The sequence below is a fragment of the Paramormyrops kingsleyae genome, unplaced genomic scaffold (genome assembly GCF_048594095.1).
Source record: "Paramormyrops kingsleyae isolate MSU_618 unplaced genomic scaffold, PKINGS_0.4 ups51, whole genome shotgun sequence".
Lineage (NCBI taxonomy): Eukaryota > Metazoa > Chordata > Actinopteri > Osteoglossiformes > Mormyridae > Paramormyrops > Paramormyrops kingsleyae.
Genome location: NW_027325989.1, coordinates 155,912 through 162,958, shown reverse-complemented (window position 1 = coordinate 162,958; position 7,047 = coordinate 155,912). Strand labels below are relative to the sequence as shown.

Sequence of the window (7,047 nt, the reverse complement as noted above, 5' to 3'; positions counted from 1 at the left end):
TGAATTGTAGATGTTGCCTATGAAATTCGCTGAGAGTTGACGTCGCCCTACCAACGTCGCAAAAATGCTAATTGCGTCAACCAGCTATGGAAATACAGTGGCGGTACACCCCCAATACAGTGGTATTACGTATTACCGTAATGCTGCCTAGCAAAAACATAATGTCATAAAAAAAATTACAGACAGACATTATAGACAGAGCTGCGTGGTTTCCTATTGACAAGTAGATATATGATTTGGGGACTGAAAGGCGGCTAGATATCCAATCACGCCCAGCTACAGTAAGCACAAACTGAAGATACTACTCCTGATTGGACTAGCTTCAAATTCGTCCCTCCCTGACAAAAAATTCTTTGTTTTCATTCGTTGAACATAATGTCAATACTTATCTTCATACTATTCGACCAATTAAAACTCTCGGTGGTTTCCATAGAAACAAAATAATTGCAGTTTAAAGACAAACTTTCTGACAGAGAGATGGCGCAGAGGTGAGCAGCAACTCTTCGTATATTTCTTGCTATTTCTTCAGATTATGTTTTGTTAGCATATTTAATTCTATATTTATTTTTATGTCCTGTACAGGTGGAGGCCGCAGACCTGAATGTAGGCATTAATAAAATGCAAAATGGAAGATGTTATTCTGAAAAGATCGCCTATACGTTTACTTTTTAAATGTCCCATGTTCTTGAAGTAAGATTAACCTTTTGCTAGGTTCGGTATCATGGTGATGTTATAGCGTATCGAAGCAGCGTCATAATTTCGCAAGCTTTACTGTATTGTGAAGCAGTTTTAGCAATTCGGTCGTTACTGCCGGAGTAGCCTCGACGCCACGAGCAGCTAATGAAGGCTCCATCTCTTTCCATAGGCATTCTTGATGAATAGCATTTAGGAAAGAAGTAGACAAAATACCGTGCCTAGTTTGGCTTTGCGAGTATCACATATGGCTAGTTAATTATTAGTTCTTATTTATTCACCAGAATGAGAATTGCGAGAGCTGTTTCCTGGACCAACGACCAGTACTGGGGAGCCTGGGACCTGTGGGACGAGGTGATCGACTGGGGAGATAAGGAAGGTTTGGAGGAGTACTCACCAGCGACACCCCCCACTGTCCAGACTGGGGAGGTTATGGGGGGACTGGGAGGTGTGACTGACTGGTGTAAGGGAGGGGAGGGTATGAGCATGAAAGGCTCTGAGACTCTTCAGAGCAATTACGGCCTGACATCTGAAGAGTGGGGAATTTATAAGACGTACTACCTTCAGAAAAAGAAGAAGGTCAGGAAGAATAGGAGCACTCAGGGGATAGATGAGGTAAAGGGTGCGATTAGTGGGGAAAAGGTGGAGCTGGCAGAGAGGGAAAAACATGTGGGGGTGACCTCCAGTGTACAGGTGGAGGCCGCAGACCTGAATGTAGGCATTAATAAAATGCAAAATGGAAGCAAGGGGAAGCAAGGTGAGGTGGGGGTGAATGTGAAGGTGGTTAAGGTGGAGGGGGGGAAAATTTCCCTGAAGGCAGAGGATACGAAAGGAAATGTGAAGGTGGAGGCTGTGCAAGTCCAAGTGTGTGAGTTTGGGCTTGCAGAAGTAAATTATGGGGATGTAAATGTTGAGATTGTGGGGGTAGAAGTAGGGGAGGTAATTATTGAGGGTGCTGACATGGTGAGTGATGTAACCATATTGGAAATTATAGTAAGTGATGTACTAGTTGAGATTATAAATAGAGAAGGAGGTCAGGAGGAAACTGGCGATGTAGAGATAGATGTGGGTCAGGTAGAGATAGAAGAGGTAGAAGTGGTGGGAAATTAATATTAAAGTTGAGCTTGTAGAGCTCTTTACATAGAGAAGAGCCAAAATACGAAGAAGATGAAGTTGTGGTTCTGCTGCTGCTGTTTGAGAAACATTAAATAATTGAAACAGTATCAAAGATAATGAATTAAGTGTGATAAATTTTGAGATGTATATGTGGAATGTTTCATAATAATGTTTAATGTTTATTAAGAGAAAAATGTATATTTCTAAGTAGATTTTTAAATTGCTCTTTAAAGTATTATTTTTCAGAATTCCAGAATTACCAAAATCCCCAGGTAAGTTAATTTGATTTCATTTTGTTTAAACTGCACACACATAAAAATGATTAGCCCTGTTATGTATTTGTGTTTTATTTATTGTTTATTTATTAAGCACCGTATCCCTCATCAAGGGCATGTTGTACAGGTCACCTATGTTCCCATAAACTGTAACTTGTCTTGCAGTCTTGTTCCCCCCACACCCTCTGCTTGTTCCCTTCCTCTGTTTCTATCTTCACTCCAGGTCCAAGACGTCTCCAGCCGACTGTCCTTGGGAAAAGCCACCATCCGTGGCCACCGCTCCGGCTTCTCTGGGCTCTCCTGCCCTGCAGGCCCCTCGGGCCCCTCTGGTTCCTGTTCCTGCCCCCGTCCATGTCCTTGCCCTGCAGGTTCCCCTTCACCCTCCAGTCCCAGGCTTGCGGTATTGACGGTGCCCCCCCCACCCTGTGGTCCCAACGACGGCCCCCTCCCCGCCCTGTGGTCCTGACAGCGCCCCCCAGCATTACGGTCCTGGCGATGCCCACAGTGCCTCTCGGCCCCAACCCTGCCTTCCCCTTGGCTCGATGTGGCCCTACCGGCCTCCTGAGACCCAGCAGGGGCTCGTGTCCCAGGGTCAATGCCCTGCTTTCTGGGGACCAGCAGACCCCCTAGCTCAGTCCTGTCCCCTCCTGCCTCAGTTAAGTTTTTGCCCCAAGGTCCTGTCCCACCTTTGTTCTCCCAAAGCCCATTTCCAGTTCACCCTGTAGCGCCCCCATGTTTGTTTGCTTGCCCTGCCTCAGTTCCTGCCCCAGTGCCCTATCCTATCTTGACTCCTCCTGGGCCCATGGTTCTCCCTTATCTGTCTGTCCTTCAGCTGTCCACCCTGTGTTGGTCTGTGTGTCAGTTGTGCCCTGCGTTCCCTGTCTTTTCTGGTTTCTTGCCCGTGTTTGGTTCCTGTTAGTGCGGTGCCCCTGTCTGAGCATCATGTTTGTCCTGCTGTGTACCCAGTGTGTCTCTATGGTGTTCTGTTGTGTTTTCGTCCTGGTCCTAGTTCTCTCTTACCCGATCGTGATCCATTTCCTTACTCCTGCGTGGTCTTGTCCTGTCGGGTCAGCAGTCCATATAGTTCCTTGCCCCGCTTGTGTCCTCTGTATGGCCCCGTTAACAGCCTGTCTCGTCTTCCCCGGCTCCTGTAACCCACACAAAATGTTTCTTGTCCCGTGTTATCACTCGTCTGTGGACCTGTCCTGGTGTGTGATGTACCTGCTATCATCCTGGTTGTCCCTAGTCTGGCCCCAGTTCTCCTAGTGGTGTTCCATCTTGCCCCCAGAGTGCCCTGTGCTGGTGTTGCCCCTGCCTATCCTGGTCTGTCTCGTTCCCCTAATGGTGTTCAGTCTCTGCGCCCTTGTCCCGCAGCAGTGCCCATCTGGTGTCTTGTCCTGCCCTCTTCCACTGTGTCTCCCATCTTAGTGTACGTATAGCCTGCTGTCTTCCCCGCTGTCCCATCTGCTCCCTCACATGCCCTGTAAAAAGTGTCCTTCAGTCCTGCGATCCTCAGTCCAGTCATTGATGTTGCTGCCTGCATCTGCTCCCCAGTGTGTCCTGTGTCTAGTGTTCTTGCCTGATCCTCCCTACCCTGTTTGGACCCCTTGTGGTCTGTTTCCTTTGCCCTTCCTGTAGTGTAGTTTTCTTTAATAAAGCCCCTTTTGGTTTTCCTCCATGTCTGTCTTAGCCTCTGTCCTTGCCCTCGACGTGACACCATTACAGTGTGACCAGGTAAATGCTGCTAGCTGGACACCACACTACTGTAAATGCTGCTGAAGGCTTACTTCAGTTTATCATTATTCCCTTCGTCTTGAAAGAGAACAGCAGCAAAAAGTGGGAAAATGATTAAAAAATAAAGAACACTGTTCTGTTAGTAAGCTTCTTAAGGTAAAGTCATTTTAAATAATTAGAATAACTGATACTTTATTAATACCTGTGGAGAAATTGTCTTTACGCCTCCCTCAACTTGCTCTTTATAGAGTAATGTCTCCTAAGTAGACATTAGTTTTAAATGGCTGTTTTGGTTTCAGTACAAAGGAGACCATCCCTCTGGATTGTACCAAAGTCTACTCTGCATTACGCCACTTTTTAAAACCCTCCGTTTAACCCATATATCATAGAAAAACTGACATTAATACCAGTGGCTATAGGTATATTTGGTGCTTTCAGATGTCTGTGAATTCTTTTAATGTTTTCCCGGTGTCTGTAGAAATCGCTGAAGTGCTTCATGTCATACCTTTCAATGTGAATGAAGCGAGTCATTATGCCTTGGTGAGAGCTGGCTAGGTATATGTTATACTCCACTAGGCCCACTTTTCTTCATAACTGTCATTCAGCAATATTCATTTCTTTCCTTATATTTAATGCCTCTGCTGTGCTGGGAGTCAGCTTCCATTGGGATCCATGCTCTGGATCAATATTCCGTTAACCTGAACTGTTCAACAGACTGCAGACCACATTCTGCAATTTCATCTGCTGTCTGACCACTAACAGGAAGTATAAAAGACAAGCACACCCTCAGAATGGATTCATATGTGGCCTTCCCAGTATGCACCTCTGTCAGCAGGTCAATGACAGATCTAAACCAATTTTGCCTGAGCTACGGAGCCCCTGCATCTCTGGACAGACCTAATCCATCTCTGGTCCAGTTGACACCCATAGGCACTGCTCAGGCTGAAGTTGACAGCCGCAGGCAGAATCCGTTGTGCGTGTTTCTCCTCACCGTTTGACCCCAGATGCCCCCCAGGGAGTACTATGTGGTCCTACCTTTTCACCACCAGAGTTGCCCTCAGTTGAGAACTGATCTCCATGATGTCTCACTCAACGTGAGGCCTGATTGGTGGAATCCCAGCTGGTAGGATGAACGCTGAGGAGGGACGTACATAAGTTATTGTGTTGCTGTAGAAGAGGAAAGATCTTAGTTTTGCTATCTGTTGTTGCATGGCTTGGATACAAACAATACTGATTAGCAGGGATTAAAATAGGAATAGGAGACATTTAAGATCTACCCTGAAGGTTTTTCAAACCAGTCATTTAGATCAGGAAATTCATATACATAATAGCCAGCTGAAACTTTATAAAACTTCTGTCAGAACAAATAAATACATTTTTAATCTGAAAAATAATAAATAAAAATGGGAGGATGGTGCTAAAGGGGTCTAGTTTCAATCTTCCAGTCTGTCAGCTTAACATTTATAGAAAGTGCCAGACAGTAAAACACCTTTGCCAAGTGAATGAAAGAAGCTTGACCTCGTTGGATGATGGACTAAGAGCAGTGCTAAACAACGCTCACGCCCTGACTCCCCCCACCTGTCCCAAAGCAGGATGCATGGGGAAGTGCGGGGAAGCATTGGTGAATGCTGGTGAAGGTGCCGCTATTGCAACTTCAGACAAAGGCACCAGGACTTCGAGCCTCAGTGCCGAGTCTCTGAGAGCTCATCAAAACACTGACGGGCCAAGCAGCCCAGCAAATGGAATGTTGTCTTTCCCAGGAATGGATGCCAGAGGGCTCCAAATATCTGCTGTGAGCCATAGACTGTGAGTGTCTGTGCCTTTGTTTGTGTACAGAGTGAAGTATAAAAGCTGGTTTTCCCGCCATGCTCACAGCTGGTTTTCCCGCCATGCTGCTGGGATGAAGAGCTGCTCATGCGGAGACTGCTGGTCCAGCAGAAACCTGTGGCACGCCAGCAACACTGAATATGGTGTTGGGTCCAGCACTGGCGATGCATTGTTTGACCCTGTCGACCCTGTGTTTCACTCTCCCAGAACACCCTAAGGCGTGATGGTAATGGAGCCCCTGTGCCAGAAATTGAGGGCTAATTCTATGCATGAGCCGTCTGCATGCTGTCCCAGCATGCTCTGGGCTGGAGACACGTGTGGAGCCGCTGAGCTGCAGTGTGCTTGGGTAAGACTGCATTCAGTGACTCACACAGCCATACTCTGTTGCTTTGGAAGGCTTCTCTTCTTCCACACAGGAACTCACAATAGCAGAGCCCGAAATGACAGCCCTCCACAGGAACACACATATCCCTGGTGGGTGTGCACATCAATCTCACTGATTATACCCGGTGACTGACTGCTCCTGTTCTGTCCAAAACACGCCTCTTGGGTCTCGCGTTCTCAGCATTCCCTGGAAGAGCGGTCCCCTGGCTGAGTGCTGTAGAGAGAGTCTGTGATCTGGCTAGGATCTACGTCCATGTGGACAGATGTATCGTAGACAACCAGAGTTCCTGCCTGGCTGTTCTCTGGCTTTCATTATCCAGGTAAAATTATCGGACCCTTTCAAAACTGTTTTGCTCCTTAAACAAATTAATTGAGTTGATTTTGTTGAAAAAGGAGGAAATTAATTCATTTAGGCAGACTCTCAAACATGCCTGTCGGTATGTCGAGCCCACACTCACTGAACACCAGGGGGCAGTGTTCACACCCACAATGGCACCTCGGATTTTTTTGCCACATGTACTGAGGATAGTGTCACATGATGAGCATGGTTGATCGATCTCTGATGAGATGATGAGTGTTCACTGGTCCAGTACCTTTCCTCGCATACTGACTTCCCCAGAATATATGGTTCTGATGTGTTTTGGGTCACCGATGCCCTCAGTTTGGTGCTGATAGATGAAGGTTTGGGTCCGTTAGGTAGCTAGTGCCACGGCGCACACCTGTGGCTGAGCGTGCCGGCTCTTGTAGGCCTGGCAGTGGGCCCATCCAGATCGGGCTCCCGGCTGTTCCAGCTTGTGAGGAGGACAAGCAAACCCTGGGTCCACTGGCCCTCAGGAGCCTGTCAGAGCGCATGTTAAATTAGCCATTTGTTTTTGCTCACAGGGAGGTCTGCACACAAAACTGATGTGGAACGAGGCCTGGCCTGCCTGTGGCTCAGCAAGGACCCACTCCATGCATACTAGCTGTAACAGGTCTCTTACCGTCACACACGCAGCCGGCGGGCAGGACAGCAGGACAC

General features: G+C 47.3%; 1 long non-coding RNA gene across 1 annotated transcript; it reads left to right on the top strand.

Moving 5' to 3' along the window:
• Positions 1-1,773: 1,773 nt before the first annotated feature.
• On the top strand, positions 1,774-3,762 carry LOC140586393 (uncharacterized). Its single transcript, XR_011988212.1, has 2 exons — positions 1,774-2,081; positions 2,308-3,762. It is a non-coding gene; the product is annotated as an uncharacterized lncRNA (long non-coding RNA).
• The last annotated feature ends 3,285 nt before the right edge of the window (positions 3,763-7,047 follow it).